General features: G+C 39.4%; 1 protein-coding gene across 9 annotated transcripts in view; it reads right to left on the bottom strand.

Moving 5' to 3' along the window:
• LRMDA (leucine rich melanocyte differentiation associated) overlaps positions 1 to 20,220 on the bottom strand; it is a 1,127,716-nt gene that overhangs the window by 158,183 nt on the left and 949,313 nt on the right. Inside the window, exon 8 of one of the 9 annotated variants that reach the window (XR_012159961.1) lies at positions 1,331 to 1,370. The exons of 7 other annotated variants lie outside the window; for them this stretch is intronic. The gene's annotated coding sequence lies outside the window, so the exon portion shown is untranslated. Of the gene's footprint in view, positions 1 to 1,330; positions 1,371 to 8,709; positions 8,929 to 20,220 lie in introns of those variants that run through there. One more of the 9 variants, XR_012159960.1, reaches the window with a different exon arrangement.

Genomic DNA, 20,220 nt, shown 5'->3' with positions numbered 1-20,220 from the left:
TTAATCATTTAGGTGCAGCAGGAGTTATCATTTAACAGCCATGCTAAAAGATTATACGTTCACCCCAGTGAAGATCTAGTGTAACAACCTTATTCTATGGAGTAAAGAAGATGGAGGGAGAGAAGCAGGGGAGACAAGTTTTAAATATGGACAGAAAATCCCTACTTTATTGCTATATACAATGAAAAGTAATTACTGAGAAAAATGAAAGCTGTTTCTTGCTGTTAGCAGGAAGAATAAGGGAATTCTGTTCCTTTTTAAAGCTTGGAGTCCATTTTGATATAATTGGTTCCAGAATTATTTATGACATTAATTGCTGCATTATCGACTGCCTGTCAGCTCTTCTGGCAGTTAGTCCATCTTTCTTACCACAGAAAGCCAGCTCAGCCCAAACTAGACTGACAAGCTAATTATACCCATCTCCCCCTCAATGACAAATGCTGCTCATCGGAAACCTTTCTAGAAATAAGCTTTCATTCTTTCCCCTTTTTCCTGAGCCAGACATAACCAATATCTCAAGGTAGAAATCACAGCTAAAACTCTGCTCACAGGGCTATTAGCTCTGAACATCTCACTTGAGCCAAAAAACCTAAGCATCTTATGTTATCAAACTGTATGTCATTCCCTGATGCTAGTTTTCAGTGGATGTGCACTGGGTCATGCCTGTCACTCAAAGCTGTGTCAGACAGAGTAAACCTGACTGAATTAGCTGGGCCCTTCTTAACAGCAAAGCCAGGACACTGACAGCAATTCTAGAATTTAGATGAGAGACTTTGTATTTTCTGCATGCAAACTTTCCGAATCAATATTTTATAGCTTTTATTTTCTCTTATACCACAAATGGTGCTCAGATGTGTCTCCTTTGGGAGAGAACTTAGCACAATGAGGTCCTGGTCCATGATTGGGATGCCCAGCTGCTAATGCAATACAAATAATTACAATACACACATTCAAATATGTACATGTCAGCAGTCTATTATTTTACTGTATAATCCCATGCCTCACCTTGAATAGGTATAAAACTTCTCTGATGGTTGGTAACTGGGTACAGAGTCAACAGTTCCAATAGAGAGCAAGAATATAGTGATGAAGAGGACAAGAGGCAAGGGATTCAAATGTACAGCATAGCAGATTTAGATTAAATTTCAGGAACAACTTCCTAAGAGTGAGAAGTCGGAACAGTAGGACAATGGAACAGCCTGCTTAGGGAGGTTGCGGAAGGTCCTTCACTGGAGGTTTTCAAAAGGAGGCTGCATAGCCATCTGTCTTGGATGGTTTAGACACAACAAATCCTGCATCTTGGGGGTTAGACTAGATGACTCTTGAGGTCCCTTCTATGATTCTATGAAGATTTGTTGTTGATGTATGGTCTACATAAAATGAATTGATCAGTGTCAGTTTATTTGCTGCTGAACAGGATCCTACATCATAAAACCTCCAACACAATTGGCACTAACAGGCACCCTTGCTGGTAGTCCCAGAACACTAAGGATTGAAGTATTCACTCTGCCTAGAGAAAGGTCTTTCGTAAGAGCTGAAGGAGATTGGCAAAGCAGGTTAGATTATTCTACTTTACCACTACCCAATCTGTGCTCCAATGCTCTTAATCCGGAACCCATCAACAGCACTAAATTTACATTGTTCTGTGAATCCAAAAAAGAAATACAAACAAAATGGCTCAACATTTCACAGGCACACAGTAGGAGGTGACTAGGGATATTGTGGTTGCTGTAGTAACTTCTCGTTTTATTGAACAGCATAACAAAACATTGCATAAGTGATGCCAAAGATGCCAATTAAAATAACCACTACATGTCCTTGATTTACATCCTGAACTTTTTTAGAGTATTTGTATTTCTTATTTTCAGAGATCTGAACTGCTTGAACTGACCAAGCTTCCTTTTTTTGACAGATCTAGTTGCTAAGGAAAAGCAGGGATTAGTTGAATAGAAGTCTTGTGCATATTACACTTTTTCTAAGTAAAGTCCACGGGAAAAGCAGCACATAAATTGAGTCTGAAGTTTTACAAATTGGCTGCTTAAACCACTCCATACCTATAAATTGTGCTGCACTGGAGACCATCTTTCTTCAGACGCTCTTCTTTCATGGAGCAAGTCAACAAGACTTGAAAGGAGGGGACTGAGATTTAAAGTTAACTGTATGCTAAAATATTGTGGAGAAATTAAAGAGAAAAAGGAAATCATATAAGCGCTGAGATGATGCCGAAGAAAAACTGACAAAAGCAGTGGTTTGTGTTTTGCTAGCAAGCCACATTATATGCCACACAGACAGAAAATAGCTGTGTGTCTGTGTGTGTATACACCTTCAGGATTTCTGAGATGGCGACACAGACATGAAATAACTAGCAGGTATAGACTGTTAAAATCAGACCAGTTACAACTGAAAGGATCTCCTCTGGAACTTCAAAATTCAAATGTGAGAATATGGTTCTAATTGATTCACATCAGCAAGTGCACAGTGAAAGGCAAAAGGATTATCATTTTAACCAATACAATATTTTGCTCCTTTAGTGGTTGGATGGATTCATTTATCCCTATATAGTTTATAAATTAACTTAAAGTTCCGATACTGCTCACAAGAGTAATGCATTGAAGACAAGAGGGTGACTCGTGTTGCTGAAGAGAATAGGAATTGGCTCTAAATTTGTGAAGTTCTTAAGGATGTTCTGAAATGTAAATTGTGATATAAATGGTGGGAAGATTAACTAATGTTTGCTCAGCACTTTGGAACCATATTTAGCACTGGATAAGTGATTATTATTCATGCAAATTGCTATAAATCTATAGAAGTTCCCATTGTAGGAGTGGTTTTGTGCATGTAAGTTCTATCAACTACTTACACAGGTGTCACTGCTGGAAACGTGCATAGCTAGGAGTAAACATGCACAAAAACTGGGGCCAGATTGAAAACTTTTTCACAGTTTAGTCCAAAATGTTAAATAAAATAATTTCCTTAAATGTACAGTGCTCATTTAGGGCTGGATCAGACTCCCTATGATGTCAGTGGAAAGACTTCCATTGACTTCAGTGGGAGTTGGATCAGATGCTAGCTTTTGGGGGAGGGCCTATCATTTACTGTGTGTGTGTTCATCATGTAACATAATGTGACCCAAACCTGGGTGAGACCTCTGACCCCTACTAAAATAGATGATGATGAATTGTTCGGGTTACAGTCTGCAGTCAGGACATGGGACCTATTGTGCAAGATGCTGTTTAAACATATAATGAAAAGAGGGTCTCCTGTCTCCAAAATCTATAAATAAGAAAAAATATAATTTAAAACGGTAAGGTTAGTGTTTAGATTTTTATTTTTGAAATTTTAAAAATAGTTTGTAGTTTAATATTTTACTTTTCTTCAACTTCAAGTATCTGATTAAATGATATTCACTTCCATATCATATTTTGTTGCAATGTTCTTTTGAAACTAGTTTACGAGTGCTAGTTAGCAATACAGACCAATTATAATTTACCAGCTGAATAATAAATTCAAAAGAGAAAAATATTGTTCTCATTTGTTCACATTAACAAACCTCCAGGGAAAGGAAAACCAAATGGCATTTTCAGCATTATTGTCCAATATTCTAATGAAAAGGAGTTATTTGTTGTGAGCTTAAGTTACATATATAGTAGTCTGTTAGGGTCTTCATTTGTTAAGGTTCAACTAGTTAGTATATGCCTTAAAATTATACTCCTTGCATCACCAAAATTTTGAGTGTGTTTTAAGGACTCATTGACAGTTGAAGTAAAGTCACTGGGGCTTGTATACTGCTGACCTTGATAGCTTTTCAGTTTATAACAGTTTAGAGGTACATGTACAACACCATCAGTGAGGGGGAAAAAGAAAGCAAATGCCAGGAGATCTATTAGAAACAAGATGCATTTGTTTTTGACTTCTAATTAATCAAGATAACATCTCTTTCAGCCATTAGACAGTAAAATCAATAGCTTGGGCAGTCTGACTGCCAGTTAGACTTATACACCAACACCTATTATTGGCAAAACTGTGATGTATTTAACCATTTCATCCTTTATTATATTAAAACAGTGAACAGTCTCTGAGTGAGCATGTGGGAGGGAAAGTTCAGCACCACAATAGATTGTTTGCCCTTCTGTGAGCAAGTTTCACGCCTCCTACCTTTCCACGCTGTAGGAATTGTTCTTCTGAAGTGAGCATGACAAAAATAATGTCAAACAACACTGTAAACACTGTAGGAAAATCAAAGTTTGGCATGTATGGGAACCAATGTAGCTGTGCAAATCAGAAGAGAATGTGGGGAATGAGATTGCTGCATCCTGCGCCATACAGATGAGATGAACCCCCAGACAGAGCAGGAGGTGACTTTCAGAAAGGCCAAGGGCAGCAGCATTAGAAATTATTCCCTCTTTTTATTACCCCCAAGAAGCAGCAGCATGTTGCTCTTCCAGACAAGACCTTCTCTGTGTGGAGATGGAAGATCCCATGCCACCTTCAATAACAATAGGGTTTTGTTAGAACTCTTGGTCAAAATTTCTCCTCTCACTATTGGCTGCCACTCTTTCACCACAGTGGTGGCTGCATTTCAGGGGTGTGTTGAAGGGTTTCCTCTTAGGTATGCTGCAGGGCAGTGTTTCTCGGTCTTTTTGATACCATGGACAGGCTTGCTGCTTTCCTAAACTGTGCAAGGGAGATGTCAGAGACTGTCAGTGAGAACCACTGCTGTAGAGGGTGCAATCCTGCCAACCCTTACACAAGAGTAGTCGCACCGAAAAGCTACTCACAAAGGGCAAGATTCTGCCAGTCTTACTGAAGATATTAACTTACCCCACAAACAGTCCCATTCAACTTGGTTTTTAATAAAATCAACACAGAGGATGATGCTTCCCAATGTCAGTAAGGGGGCAGGTTCTGGTCCCTAAGGTCTAATCACAAAAGGATTTACAGACTCAGGCCCATATATTTTATAACTGTGAATTATTCTTTCAGGAGAAAGGGGCTTCGAGAGTTAGCCCTTTGAGCCAAAAGTAGCCAGTCACAGCCTTGGAGCTGCTCTGTTTTAAGCTGGCTGGCCAGCTAGCCCCCGCATCAGGGATCCACAATAGTCACTTAAAGCTACCTGTACTCCATTCTGGCCCAGCTCCACTCAACTAGAAAATCTGGCATACAGAGTTATGAGCTATTACGGCACAATATTGCAGTACAACGCCTTCCTCCTAGTGTCTTTGTCTTTTCTATTCACCTAACATGATGGAATCCAAACCTGGTTGAGGCCTACTACAATATATGATGATGATTTATTGGTATTACAGTATTACTTCCCACTTGAGTCTCTGTTAGTATTATGTTACTATTATGTTTATTATGTTTAGCATCTGTAAATCCTGACCCTTCTAATTAAATACTTTGATTTAAAAAATACCACATGCCCCAAAATATAAAAGATGATAGGTCAGAAAAGTTAGTCACTCCGAACGACTCATTTTGGAAGGCCCTAGCCAACTTGATCCTGGCAAACTGACTGGATTGTTTTCAATCCCCTTCATAGTTTTCAGCTGCAAAAAAAAGGACCACAGATGATGATAATAAAGAAAAGCAAGGACCTCCTGTGTAATCTGCATAGGATAAGCAAAGTACAATATAGCCCAACGTTCTCAATTAGAGTGTATAGCATTTGCTCTTTTAACAAGAAAGATACAAATGGGCCAGTAATTATTATATGAAGGTGTTCTGTGCCATATTTGCCTTTTTCTATTATACACAATGATCAGATGTTCACTTAATAATGATACTTGCAGCATTAATTTATAATGCTACAAATCAGTTCAACCAGACATTTTATAACACAGAGAGAATACTATGAAAGTGAATACAACAGAAAACAAATTCTTAAAAACCATACCACACTCTAGGAGACTTTTGACATATCTTCCTGTGCTGCACAGATTATTTATTATACAGCGAGGTGTAACTCCCATTAAGGCAAATGGGAGTTACTTGCATAAATTCCCTGAAAATCTATGGAAGAACTGAATTCAGAGTTTCTGCCACAGAGATAAATAATGTACAGCTGTTGCTGTAGATTATGTATACAGGTTTAATTAGGGCCCAGGTAAGTATCTGGAATCTCAACAGAGTAACATAAGTGAAAAGTTTCTCTCCTTAGCTTAATCTAGTTTTTCCTAGGTGAAGTTTATTATATATTAACAAGGAAATAATACCCAATTCCCCACCCCTAAATGTTAAGGTCAAAATTTAGGAAAGGGAGAAAGTTTTCCCACAATAACCTTAACTATGCCCCCTGTTCATATGCACTACCATAGGATCATTACAGAATTACACATGAATAATAAAAAAATATTACTTATGGCCCTCTAACATGAAAGAAAAGATACATTTTGAAAACAAGTTCAATGTATACACTTCTACTTATTTACTAGCCTGAAAAAATCAACAAAGCAGTTTGACAATAAATTTTGTAATTTCAAATATATTTTTGTTCCAAAATGGAACGTATGTTATTTTTCAAATTTTTTCATTATTTTTTTAAATTTCAAAATTTCAGTATTTCAAAAATTCAGTATTTTTTTTTCCCTTGTAATAACGTGGCCACCACTCATCTCTTCCCCTTTAAGAATTCATTCAGGTTCCGGTTACTTTCTCTGTCCAAAATCCTTTTATTCACTCTTCACCTGACTGGCAACAGAGTTTGTCAGAAACAGAAGTCTCAGAACACACACACACACAAAGTTTTCATCAGTTCTAGCTCTGCATAGTCTCTGGTTTCCTGCGTTTTCCTAGCTTAATGTAAGGCCTCCTGCCTCTGACAGTACCAACTACTTCTCTCAGTCCACCTCCGAGGCTTCCTGCTGCCTTTTATATTTCAATCACCTGATTCCTCTGAGGTGGGATTCACCTTGTAATCAGGGCTGTCTTAGCCCCAGGTTCTCCAGCCCATGGGCAGGCTTTTACATCACCCCTTTCACCTTCCTGTTGCCATGCAGTAGAATGAATGATTGTCCCAGGTTTTTGTTATTTTCCCCTCCACTTTTTCATTCATTCTTGTTTTCATGTTTCATTTTTTTTCACTCTATAGCTTTTCAAAAGATGGAGACATTTAGAATAGTTACAAACTAACAAAAAGAAAGATGAAAAACTGAAAAATGGGTATAATTAATTCTGCTGTATTCAGTGGCAAAAAAAATGGACAAAATGATCAAGAAAAAAATAAAGGGGGAAAAGGAAGAAAGGAGAAAAAACAAAAAATGAAAACAAAAATTTCAAATTTGTCATATACTGAAGTGTCTGGTTTTGATGAAAAACAGGAAATTTTCCAAAAACTTGAAGCTTTCCATAAAAATTTCCAGTTTCCAAAAAAGACAATATTTTCAATTAAAAAAAGTTTCAAACAAAACATTATTTCAACCAGATGTGTTATTCATTCAGTTACTGGATTCACTTCAGGAGCATTCCTTCTGACTTGAAGTCAATGACATGTGATTTAGCACTTTGCTTAATGAATGTCAGTGGGTTTGCCCAAACTGTTTCTTGGTTGGTTTTCAGAATTTCACATGATATTTTCATTTAGCAAAGTGAAAAAACAGTTTGTTTTTGGAGAAAAGTGTTTCTGGCTAGAGACCTGTGTAGCTCAGTAATTTGACTCCACTGGACAGTTATAAAAATGCTTCTTCCATTGGAACCCCACATTAAAATCTGGTTTCAGACACACCACCACCACACAAAAAAAAAAACAAAAAAACCCCCAACCCCTTCAGTCCAAAGCATTCTGCTTCCCCTGCTTTCTCAAGGTCTTAAATATGATGCTCTAAACTGACCTAGGTTCATTTAAAGCTTTAGCCCTAGTTTGTTGGAAAAGTTTAGGAGCCTTCTGATAAAGCTTGGCTAAGTTGTGAGTTTCAGACAAACCAGATGAGTTGTGTGTGGCTTATTCCAAGTTTCTTGTGTATATGCAAACAGCTTTGCTGCCAACCTGCATGGCTAGAATGCATTCTGGGAGAGTGTAGACTGGGGAGAGGGATGTGAGAATGGATATTTGATTTTTATCAAATTTGGTGAAATGCCAACTTGTTATTTGCACTTTTAGGACCAAGTCCTCTCTCTCCCAGCACACACAGCCCCAGCAATAGCTGTTCTCTGGGTAACTCTGTGGGGGAAAGAAGGAAGGAATCCCCCGCTCAAATTTTGAGGGGTGGAGCTACAGCCTTGACACATTCACAGGCTGAACAGCCTAGTAGATATCATGGCTCAATCCCAACACACACACTCCTCAGGCGCATACACACTTATACTTCTAGGTGGTATGTTGGAGGGATTGAGACACATAGTGGAAGATCCATTAGCTCTGGCCTACCTATAACACACCCTCATACAAGCCTCAGGTGCAACAATTCCCCATGACATGTTTGGGGAACAGACACTCTGCACAGTCACCCTAAACATTACCTGCTACTGATGACTGGACAATCTTGTTGCCACTGCTTGAGTTCCCTCTTCATGTGCAGATGAAGGGAGAGGATATGCTCTTCACTAACAGCTCCACCTCTCAGAAAACCAGTTTTAAAGGCATATGAAAGCATGTGACAGGAAGAAGCCCATATCCTGCATGATGTTGAGCATCTTCTACTTCCAGAGGAAGCTGAGGTGAGCCACATTTGAATTTCAGCATAAAGCTGCATCAGGACTGGTGATGGATGAACTTTAAAATTTCAGAGTTCAAGCTCAGTTTGGTTAAACATCCCAGAGTTTGGATGCTCATTGAGATATCTGAATCTCTTGGTGTGAGACGTTAGGCTAGATCTAACAAGGACAGGCTTTCTCCTGAGATAAATGGCTTCCCTGTTTCTGATCCCAGACGGAAATACCAAAACAACAGTATTTCTCACAGTGTTTTCATGCTTTCAGCTCTGCTCCTAGCTGGAACCCAGAAAGACAAAGAGAAGAGTACATTTAATAATAACTAGAGGACAAAACCAAAACAACCTCGCCCTCCCTCCCCTGCAGCACCACAAACAAATCTGGGAGTCGGCGGGAGGTAACAAACTTATTTGCCAATCCTCTAAACAAAGCTTTGTGCAAAACGGTGTATTCCGCACACATTCCATCGTGGAATCTTATGTTCCACTACCATAATGTCTGTAACACCATAATTTTCTTACTTACCTGTTTTAATGTATAGAAGAAATATACTATTAAACTTGTGCTTCATTTATCACCATGCCTAGATAGACAAAATATTTAAGTGGAAACCAGTCTCATAGCTTGTAGGCACCAGTGACATTTTTATAGGAATGATTTTTTTAAAGCAGTTTGCCAGAGGACTCACTTTATCAAAGTCTGATTGTATTTGGAAAATGCTAAAACTGAATCCATTATATTCACCTCCTAGGCCATTAAATAAGAAAAGTGTCCCTTATATTAAACTGAAAGATCATACGTTTATTTGCTGTAATCAATGACAAGCTAATGGATATTAACAATAAATTCTCTGTAAAGCTCTTGAATTAGGTGATCTTTGATATAATCCGTGTGCCATTCTAAGCAATTATATCTGAACAAAAGTTTGTGGATACCCATTAAAAGCTGCAACATTTCAAACAAAATTCTGGCATGATATTTACAAACAACGTGATTGTTATAGAACATTGACTGAAACTCAACATTACAAGTAGATCTTTTTGAAACACGATTAGAACCTCAGATTGCAAAATATCCAGACATAGTATAATCAATACAGCATCTGATTGCTGGTACAATAATCATCAGTATCAGCCAGAGCCTCAACTGGTGTAAATCAGTGACATCAATGGAGTTATGTTGATGAACACCAGCTGAGTACCAAGCCTTGCTTTCTTTATTAATTTTGACTATTGAAGAACATCTCTGGCATGATCATATTTCTGAATCCATAGTTCATGCATCTGGGTCAACTTTAGAGAACAGCTTGACAGATTTATGCATATGTCTTGGGGAATTTTTGTTTTAAAAGTCTGCTGACCTTCTGTCTACCTATATTTGAGAGCTGGTCTGTGTTAGCCCCGCTTTATAATATCAATTAGACTGGGAAGCATTATTTTGAGTTTTCTGAACTATTACTACCGCCCATGTCCATTTGTCTTTTTTAATCTCTAGATGTGCCATGACAAGGATTAAATGCGACACACACCAAACTTTGAATGTCCCGCAGCCAGCTCCAGTGGCTTGGATGCTGTCATGTCGAGCTACATCAGGAGCAGTGGCTCAATGGCTGTGTCTGTGACACATGTCAGAAACTTTTAAATGTCTGCTCTTTTTTCATCAGGATGCGTTTGTATCCTAGCTAGGGAAGAGATGACATTTTGTGTTTGGGTGGAACTTGTTGTGGTTCCTTCTTCCTGCCTCCTCTAACTGTCAGCCTGAGTTTCCCCTAAGCATATCAAAATGCAAACAAACAAAACTCGTCATTTAGAAATAAATTCAGTCGTAACCGGACTTGAAAACAAGGTTTTAGAAGGAACTTAGGCACATTTTCTCATAGAATGATGTGCTACACAAAACACTGCACCAGGCTATCACTGACCTTTGTTATGTGCTGCCTTAGAAGACCGATGTGCAAAACTCAGATACACATGAATTCCTTAATATTTCTGCTCTTTTTCCATTAAAGTGGAATAATTTGGCATATAACTACACAATGTATTGGGGTATTGCCAAGGCTTGGAAGAATTAACATTTTGATAAAAATATATAGTTTAAGGGTAGAATATGGGTCTGCTAATGTATAGGACTGTACTCCCCGGAATGAGTCTCATTAGTTGAAAAGGAGAGAGAGAGAGAGAGAGAGAAAAGCAAGCTTGCTTAATTCATTTTGAACAAATATATGTCATTTCGTCAAGATCAATCTCGGGTTTGGGTCTTAGTAATGCAGCCCCCGGACTCCTTGATTATGATATTTTCTCATCAGGATTAATTGATATTATGAATAATCTTTTATATTCCCCATTTCCCAAGGCAGCTTGAGAACTCTGAATTTTCCTGAAGTTACGTGTAACTGTGCTTGGGAGGCCAGACTTAGTTCACAAAGTTAAACACGGGGTAATTTACTTGGGGGCCCTCTTTGCCCATTTCAACTGACCATGTCTGAGTTGAATTTGATTAGCACTTGGACCTGTAAAACCTTTGGCTTCCCAAAACCATCTCTCCGGTTCCTAGCTAAGCTGCCTATTTCCAAACAACCAGCAATAAGAAAGAAAAATGCAATTGCAGGACATTAGTACAAGGGTCCGACCATTTACCTCTCAAAACAGTTCTCTCTTTTATTCTTCCAAATAATTTTAGCAATTGTAAAAGAGGTCATATTTACACATGCTCCAACCAGCAATCCTTGGGGTGTCAGCTATTCCAAAGGGTAGATGTAGACATGCCCCACCACCCTCTTTGCATCTACCAGCAGAGCAGGCTGGCCTTAAAAGGGAGAGCATGTTCCACTCTCCTAAGCAGCCTGTGCACGTCCCCTGTACACTTGAATGTTCTGGAAGGCATTGCAGCTTGCTGAAGCACAATGCCTCCTAGAGTTCCCCCTGGATTTGTGCGACACCTCAGGCCAGTGCCTCAACGGCATAATTTGCCCATAAGGTTGTTCTCAGCACTGCTCCATTCTCAGCCCTTACTCTTGAGATTGACTGTCCTCTCTTCTCTGACATGTCGCATCACCACCCATTTTAAATGCATGGCTAGACAGGACAGGTTACTGCAGAACATATAGATTATATTCACTTGCCTGGAGAGCATCCAAGTTACTTTAGAATCCAGAGTTTCCATAGTCCATTTTTTGCCAAATAAGAAGTCCCAAGAAAAAGTTAATGGCAAACAAATGAACAGAAATACTACCTCAGACAGCCAAGGGTCACCTTTGGAATTTTTCTGGGCGGGGGGGGGGGAGGGGGGATTGGCCAAGAGCCAAATACGATGGATGAGTATATCTGTGACCCCAGGTAACACTTGTAGCTATGGGTGTTAAGATAAGGATAACCAGATCTCCATTCTCAAAGGATTCCATACACACCCTTTTCCCCATGAATTGGGAAGTGCCCTGCCGGCAGAATATGGGACATGACAGAGCAATTGTCTGAGTCGCTACAGTAAAATCCTACAATCCTCCTCAGAGCTTGTTGTGTTTGATGCACCCATGATGACCCCACACTGGCACACCACATTTTCCTTATGGACACAGAGATATTTTCTCCTTTTGACATGCACCCCTAACTCCTTGGTGAAGATGAGACTGAGGCTGCAAACAAACATATTAAATTGTCTGCCATTGTTTTTACAGGTATATTTTCAAAGCAGTGGGCGGAAGGCATACATGCAAATTGTGCTAAGAAAATATGGCACATTAGGCCACAAATTCAAACCAGCTCAAGAAGGCAACAGCAGGACAGTTCTAATTGTTACCATAATCAAGAGTAATTGCATATGCTGGAATAAAAAGTGTGGCAGCACAAGTTATCTTCTGCCTCATGTTTATTTAGGACTGAGCAAAATAAGGACGACAATAATATGACAGAAATGTGCATGTTCTATCTGTAGAGTTTAAAGCCCTTTAGCTAAAGCCCAGAACACACTATTATGTAGCAAAGTATTATTTCCACTTTACCAATGGGGAAACTGAGCCACAGGCTGGTTTAGTAACTTGTTACAAAAAATCAGTGAGTCAGCCACAAATAGAAGCCAGATCTACCATTTCCCAGCCCTGACCTTTAATCACAAGACCATCCATCCTCTTTACCATAAAAATGGTCACAACAAAACCTGATGTTCCATGAGGTTTGCTGAAAGGTTCTCTCAGGTTTCAAAATTTTCAGTGAACCTGAGCCCCAAACCAGATAAAACACAACCTGTAAGCCTCAAAATCCAAACTTCGAGCAAAGCAGGTCTGTAAACCACATCCTTCACTTTTGATTTGAGAGATCTACTCAAAGTAAACGCAGCAGATTTCCCTAACATCTAAACATTACAATTACCTTAAAAATACAGTAAAATTATGTTAACAATGTTAACTTCTGTTCTGATGTTTGATTTCATGCTTTCCATGTCATACAAAAGGGTAGCATGGTATCCAGAGAAAAAAGACATCCATTCAAGGGGTTCTGCAAGGTGTTCTTTACTTTTTTGCCTCATTATGATGTTTAAAGGTGGCACATGCTGCCTCTTTTCCTATTTACTTTTTTTTGCATTGGAAATTCATTTTGATTACACTGATTTTCCTGGAAGATGCAATGCACAACTCATAGGATTGTGACATCGTTAGTACCAAAGATGTGAATCCTGAGCCAAGAGAGAGAAATGTAGATTTAACCTTACTGTTTAAAACCTTGTTTGACTTTGTTAACACCTACCATATTTAACTCAAACATCTGACAAACACTTATAAGGAAAGAACTTTTAGTTAAATATACAGCATTCCTGCCCCTTCCATGAAAAATTGCTAAAACTCCTGCTCAGTTTTCAAATCCTAAAAGTCCTACCAAAAAACAGGACATGAAAAGATCTGATATGTCTAAAGTAAGACTCAAAAAGAAACCCTATCCTGTTTCCTTGGGAAGAAAAGAAAATGATGTTTCTTCTTTATAATGCCTGAAAAGAACACAATCCATCTGTAATGCTTATTGATCACCTTTAGAAATGAGCAGAACAAAAAATTCTCTTTTATAGTACAGGCTCCCTGGTTAGACTATGTCTCCCATGATCCGCTGTGGTCATCGGACTTCCCATGATGCACAGCTACATTTCAGCTTAAGGAGAGACCACATTGCATCATGGCAGCTGTAGGCCAGCCAGGAAGCCCAGCCCATAGAGGACAATGGGGTCATTAGGCATTCAAACAAAACTCCCAGGAAGCATTACAGCAAATCAGGTGGACACACTGTAATGATGAACTGAATGAAACAAAATATTTTCCAATTGGAATGATCCAACTTGAAATTAAGAATGTCCTTTCAACTTTCTGTTAGTAAAACAGAAAAAAAATCAGCAAAATGGAAATTTTCCTCAAAAATGTGAAGATTTTGCAGAAATTGTATTTTCCATTGGAAAAAAAATTGACAGAAAATTCTCCACCAGATGATCATTCCTCCCCGTCTCAGCATTTAAATTCTCATTTCTCTTCTTCACCACACGTCTGTCCCACTGCAAACTCCTGTGTGCTGCACTAAATTGGCCCAGTCATTTGCCAGGCAGTTCTACCTATTATCTTACTGCTCTAAGTGTTCCTAAAGTGTGAGAGAGTGGTGGAAGCACTAGCGTAATTTGAAGCAGTTGCAAGGCATGATTTATTTCCATATAGGCTGAAGTAAATGTAGGAAGGAACCCAGGACACAATATGGGGACATACACTCCCAAAGCATGTCCTTATGATGATATTGCTCTTGCTTACACAGTGTTGCACAGTGTTTCTGAGCCAGCTACAGGCTTCAAAACTAAAACACCTGGGTTCCTTAGCTCAGGCAGTGGAGGCTCATCCTTTCATATCCAGAGGTCCTGGGTTTTGATCACTGCAGCAATCACCCATCTGTTACAATGACATTCATTGCCCTGTAACAAAATTTGAATGATTCCATCATTAAGGATGAAAATTGTCCTTGCCTCCATTGTGCCCAACCATCATAGCTGATCTGTTCCTTAGTTAGAAATGGAATGCTGACCTAGAACAAAAGGCTCTCGGTATATTGCCTAATTTATGGCTCTGTTGGTTCAAGGAGACCCCCATTTCCATTTTGGAATAGCGTGTATGTTCCTGCACTTTGTAAACGCCGCTCTGAAGTTGATGAGAATTTTGTCATTGACTTGAATGGGAACAGGATAAGACTCAGAATGTGCTTATGCTATAAACTTGTGATTAACATTAACAGCTGGTAGGTTTTTACCCTTAAGCCTCATAAATAGAGCTGAAAAAACATTTATCTGGACATGGAAAATGAGGGTCTAGCTAGAGCTGTTCAAGCCTTTCATCACGAAACCCAAACAGCCTGATCTTTTTTCAGGGGTGAGGGGAATGGGTTGCTCGAATCTCAATATCCAGGCCAGGTTTGCTAACCTTTCAGCGAACTTGGGCTCACTTATGATTTCAGGTGAAAACCATGAACAGCTCAGTGGTGGTTTTGGCTGAGTTTTGCTTCCAGTTTTTGCTTCACCCTGAAACTCAGTGGGTGAGAACCCACAATAACCAAAACTGAAAAAAAGCTTGGCACAAACATCGTATGAACAGAAACCACCCAAGACTCTCACAGCTCCAGGTACAGAAAGCAGTAGTTACAGAGAAGAGCCATTCAGTACCCTCCCATTGTGATACCTTGCAGCTTAGCATACGTTGGAAGGAATGGCTGAGGCTGTGGGTAACTGGTGTAGATCAAGCTAACTGCAGAATAGCTTCAGTTGATAACAGCACTGTTTACTGGGATTACTTGCTAGTGCTCTGACATTTCCATTGCCCTTTATAATACTTTTGTTGGAAGGTAGGTGGTGATTTTCTGGTTTGGGAAGTAGCCAAACAAGGAGGCTCTGAAGTGTTGCATAGTGAGCTTTCTTCCAAAATTGATGTAGAAATTTGGCTACCTGAAACACATTATAAATGGCGGTTAAATCATTAGGGTATTAAAAAGGAAATTACTCTTGAACAGAGAAGGTTTTGTTTTCCCCTCAACTTGCATTGTAATCCTCTGACCAGCCCTAACCCGACTGCTAAGCTAAAGGAAATTAAAGAAAAGATGAATAAAAATATCTCACACTTGACCAAATTCATCCCCAGCGTAACTTAGTTCAAATGGTGTTAAATCAATGGAGTTTCACCTGGGAAAAATTTGGCTCATTGTCAAAAGGAAATGAAGCAACTGTGTCCTCATTTGCAGCTATGAGCTTTAACAGAATTTTCATTACTTGGGAATTTCTGAAAACAATTCCCAGGTAAAAGAAAATTGGTAAGGTTGAGCTGACCTAATATTAACCCCTTTGGGAAAAAAGCCTTAAAAGAACAATGCTGCTAAAGAATACAAAACATCTATAACATGGAAAGCTTGTAAATTCTAAATTAAGGTTCCAAAGTTATGAGCATTGAAAATTGCATCACAAGTAAGTGTGTTAGAAAATTCCTTTAAGTCTACACGTCTGCTTACCTAGTAAACATAGAAACAAAAATAACACAGTAGCTAATTAGGTGCACATTTATTGTTTGAAAGAATTTTCAAAATCAGAGGAGCTTGTAAAATGGACAAGAAGATCTGTCTACAGATTTTCTTTGCATTATTTCCCGCTTTTGCCTTGCAAAAATCCTAAGAAATTAAATTAACAAGATTAGTGTTAACGTAAGAGTATATGGTCAAGTATTTTAAGCTGGGAGTTACCTGAGCAGTGTCAACTCACCCACCTTACAAATATGTGGAATTCTTTATACATCTTTCCCTTTAAATAGATATATATTGTAATGCAGAATATCTTAAACTCAGCGGTGTGCTCCAGAACACTTGCAGGTGGTCTCAGAGCTGCCTGCTCACAGGCTGTAGAATCCTCCTGTTTACTTTTAGATGCTACACTGAATTAAAAGACAACTAAAAATACATAAATACTTCCTTAATTAAATTCCATGTAAGACATTGTTGCAGCTACCACAGGGTTCCAAATGGGAATGGAGGTGAGCCTACAGAATTGCCATTGTGACCTGAGGTAGGCCAGCAAAGAATTTCTATATTGAAACTACAAACAAGACGTCTATGACTGTATTTTTGTTTCTAATGTGTATTGGAAAAATATACAGCATGTGCAATACGGATGCATTAACGTAGCCAAAAGAAACTTAACTGTGGGAATTATTTTGCTTTTGAGAGCTTCCTCTCACATCCCCAACACTGCAATTACACTATTTTTTATGCATTTAAACATATGAATACAATCCACTCAGAACTACAAACATTTTCCAAGATGCGGTTCTCCTAAGAAGTCAAGGATGCTGAGATGATGATGATGTTTTGTGAATGTGCCATGACCACGAGTTAGTTTGTCCTTAAAAATATCTGCTTCCTTGAAGGCTTGTGAAAATACTGATTTGAAACCTTAGTCTAGTTGTCAGCAAGACTAAGAAAAGGTCAGTTTCAGGTTGACAACACCCCCGGAGGCAAGTCCATCAGAGTCACCTAACCTAAAGGTAACTTTTAGGAGGATTCAGAGCTCTTTGTGGTAGGTATGGAAAATATATTCATTCAAATGGTTTTCCTGAAATGTGAGTGCTGGGTATTTTATGCATATTTCTGGACAGCAAATGCCAAAATAAATTATTTTAAGTCTTTTGCTTTATAAATGTTTGGAAGAAATAGTGCTTATTAAATACTTTCTGGGACTAATTCTTATTTACAGTAAGACCCTTTTACACTCCTCTAGCAGTGTAAAGGAGCCTTAAAGTGGGCATAAATTACAGTTAAGACCCCTTTACTCTGCCAGACTGGTCTAAAGAGGTCTTTAGAGTACATGAAAATCAGACCCTCTGTTTTTCTGTCCTCTTAAGACTTCATTTCCTGCATTGCCCTGGCTTTCTCTTTCACCGAGCCTTTGGATTTTAAAATACTGTGTTAGAAAAAAAAATATTTCTCTCTACGTTTTTAAACAGCCTGCAGTGTTTTTTTCATGCCTCCATATTTTCCGTTTCCTACACACATTCCCAAGTGTGTGTTTTTATGCATCTGTCTATTTTCTTTAATGACCAGAGATCTTGTCTTTGTGCCCAAGTAGATAAAGGACACCATGTTTCCTGAAGCTGTCAGATCTCATTTAGGAAACCTTCCCTTGCAGACCAGAGAGGCTCTGAGGCTGAAGTGAGATCTCCATACAAGAGACCCAGTAGCACTACGGTAAGCAGATATAGTTGGCTGGTGGTTTAATATCTCACTATTACAGAAAGGAAGTAGTGGTGCAAGATGGAGGCCCAGCTAAACTTTATTAAAAAGGAGTCTGGGATTCTTCAGAGCTATTGGCCCAAATGGTCACAAATTCAGAGCAGCTGGGGGGAGGCAGAGAGAGGGAGGCAGCCTCCATGACATGGCCAAAACTTCAGTCTGAAGAAGAGAAACCTGTGGAAAGGATAAACTCCATTCTCAGGGCTAAAGCAAAACCCCATTGGAAATGGCTCCAAGCAGCGTAGTTTGATTTTGTTAGTTTTCCTTATTCGCTGGTATTTTACTTTAATGTGCAAAAACATCTTCTGGTCTCTTATCTGAGACAAAGGAACCCACCATTATATAATGATGGTGCTGGATACAGAGCCAGATACTAACACCCTTACTTAGGTCAAGTAGCAATTACTGCATGAGTAGTTCCATTGGAGGCACTACCGAGCCTGACTGTGGTTCTCAGAATCCAGCCATACATTTTTTTTCTTTGCAGCCAACATACTAGCCGAGTCTCTCCAAAGACATTGCGATCTATCCTTAGAGTTGGCTTTCCATGAGGTGGGAAAGCATGAGGAAACCTTCACTGCCACTGTCTGTGTTGTATCTCTGGAGAAAGAGAAGATCATAGTTTCCACTATTCTTCAGCACTGTGGGGTTGATTGTGGTGGTTTGCTCTTCCCTCAGAACAGAATTTTTAAAAATTAAAATAGGTGGATGGGATAGAAGCAAAAATATCTTATCCAGGCAGCTGAACTGGACTGGACAGCAAGGTCTAAAGGAGGATATCACCTAGAGGTACAAACACTGAAAAAGCAGACTATGCATTCCAAGCTTTATGCCACACTCAGTGAAGCAGAAACATCAGTCTCAAAACAGACATGGAGTATTTAACTATTTCTTGCCATCACTTTCTGTCAGAGCAATAACCTGGCAATTGAAATGGTCAAGGACACAGGCAGAGACTCTTAGGAGCAGAAGCAAGTACTAAAGTAACCTACCACTACTTCCAAAACCCCTGACTTTGTGGTCACCTAATTCACCGTCTGACTCTTAAGACTGACATTGCAAACTGATGCCTGGAAATGTAAGTCCAAACATCCATCAACAAGCTTGGCTGCGTGGCTAGAATACTGAAGATATCAAATTTACCCCCTTCTTTTTCAATCTGCGCCTGCCAGTTTGCAATGCAGACAGACAGGTGTATTAGAGCAAAGATTATAAGCCTGCCCAAACTGGGCAAGCAGAGCCAAACAGATCACGACACGTGAATGTGCTAACTTCCATACCACCTAAAGCAGATACATGTAGTGAAATTCATTCCAGGCCCGTACAAAACAGGTCCCTGTCACCAGAATGTTTGCCAAGGAGAGATGGTTATGCCCACAAACCCCATTCCACACGGTTGGCTACAGAGGGCCATAACTGGCCAGGAAAAGGATATGGCCAGGGTCACTGGAAAATAGGCTGATTCTGAACCTCACCTCTCACCAGTAGAGCCCCTGCTGAGCCAAAGCTTTCTCTTTACTCCTTTGTAGCAAACACTAGGGAGGACAGTGCTGTAACACCCCCAGTGGGCGCAAAGGAGCCTGGCTGGTCAGAAAGATATAATTTATAAGAGGAATTTTCAAAATCGCTGAGTGTTGCCCTCAATGGAAACACTGGGCATTTCTGAAAATCCCACCCTACAGCTCCCTGTGCCATTTGCAGTTAATCTGGCCCATGAGTCCTGACTCTGCATTCCTTGTTGAGGCAAAACTGAAATGAATAGTGGGATTTCGGTGGGAGTTTTGCCTGAGCAAGGACTGTAGGATCGGGCTGACAATATTTATTTAGACCAGGGAGTTTAGCATTTATGTTTCAAAATGAAAAGATCACTTAGAATTATGGGAGCCACTCGGAGAATTGCCATGAAGGCAATAGCTGTCTTCACAGCAATATCAAGAGGTGTCAATTTAGGACCTTCAGGGTTGGTTTACCACAAACACATTTTATTCCTCTGAAGACTTAGCAGTGTTGCCTCAGCCTGAGAGAATATCAGCATCTTGGAGGAACAGATCTCAATTTAGGTTCTGGAGCTTGCCAACATGTAATAGCTTTAAAAGTCAAAAAGTATAACTGTCCATCCTTTGTAAATTGCCATAAATGCAGTGGCAGTCTGAATGACTTCATAGCAGTACAATAGGTGCCTTCATGGCAATCTGCATCACACTACTCTATAGTTCGCAATCACTCAGACTCTTATTCTTTGGCAATCTTACTAACCTAAATAAGTATGTGTTGAGCCAAGGAGCTGACA

The sequence above is a fragment of the Lepidochelys kempii genome, chromosome 7 (assembly GCF_965140265.1).
Source record: "Lepidochelys kempii isolate rLepKem1 chromosome 7, rLepKem1.hap2, whole genome shotgun sequence".
Taxonomy (NCBI): Eukaryota; Metazoa; Chordata; order Testudines; family Cheloniidae; genus Lepidochelys; species Lepidochelys kempii.
Note: the sequence above shows the minus strand (reverse complement) of the source record. Positions and strands in the feature narration are given on the sequence as shown.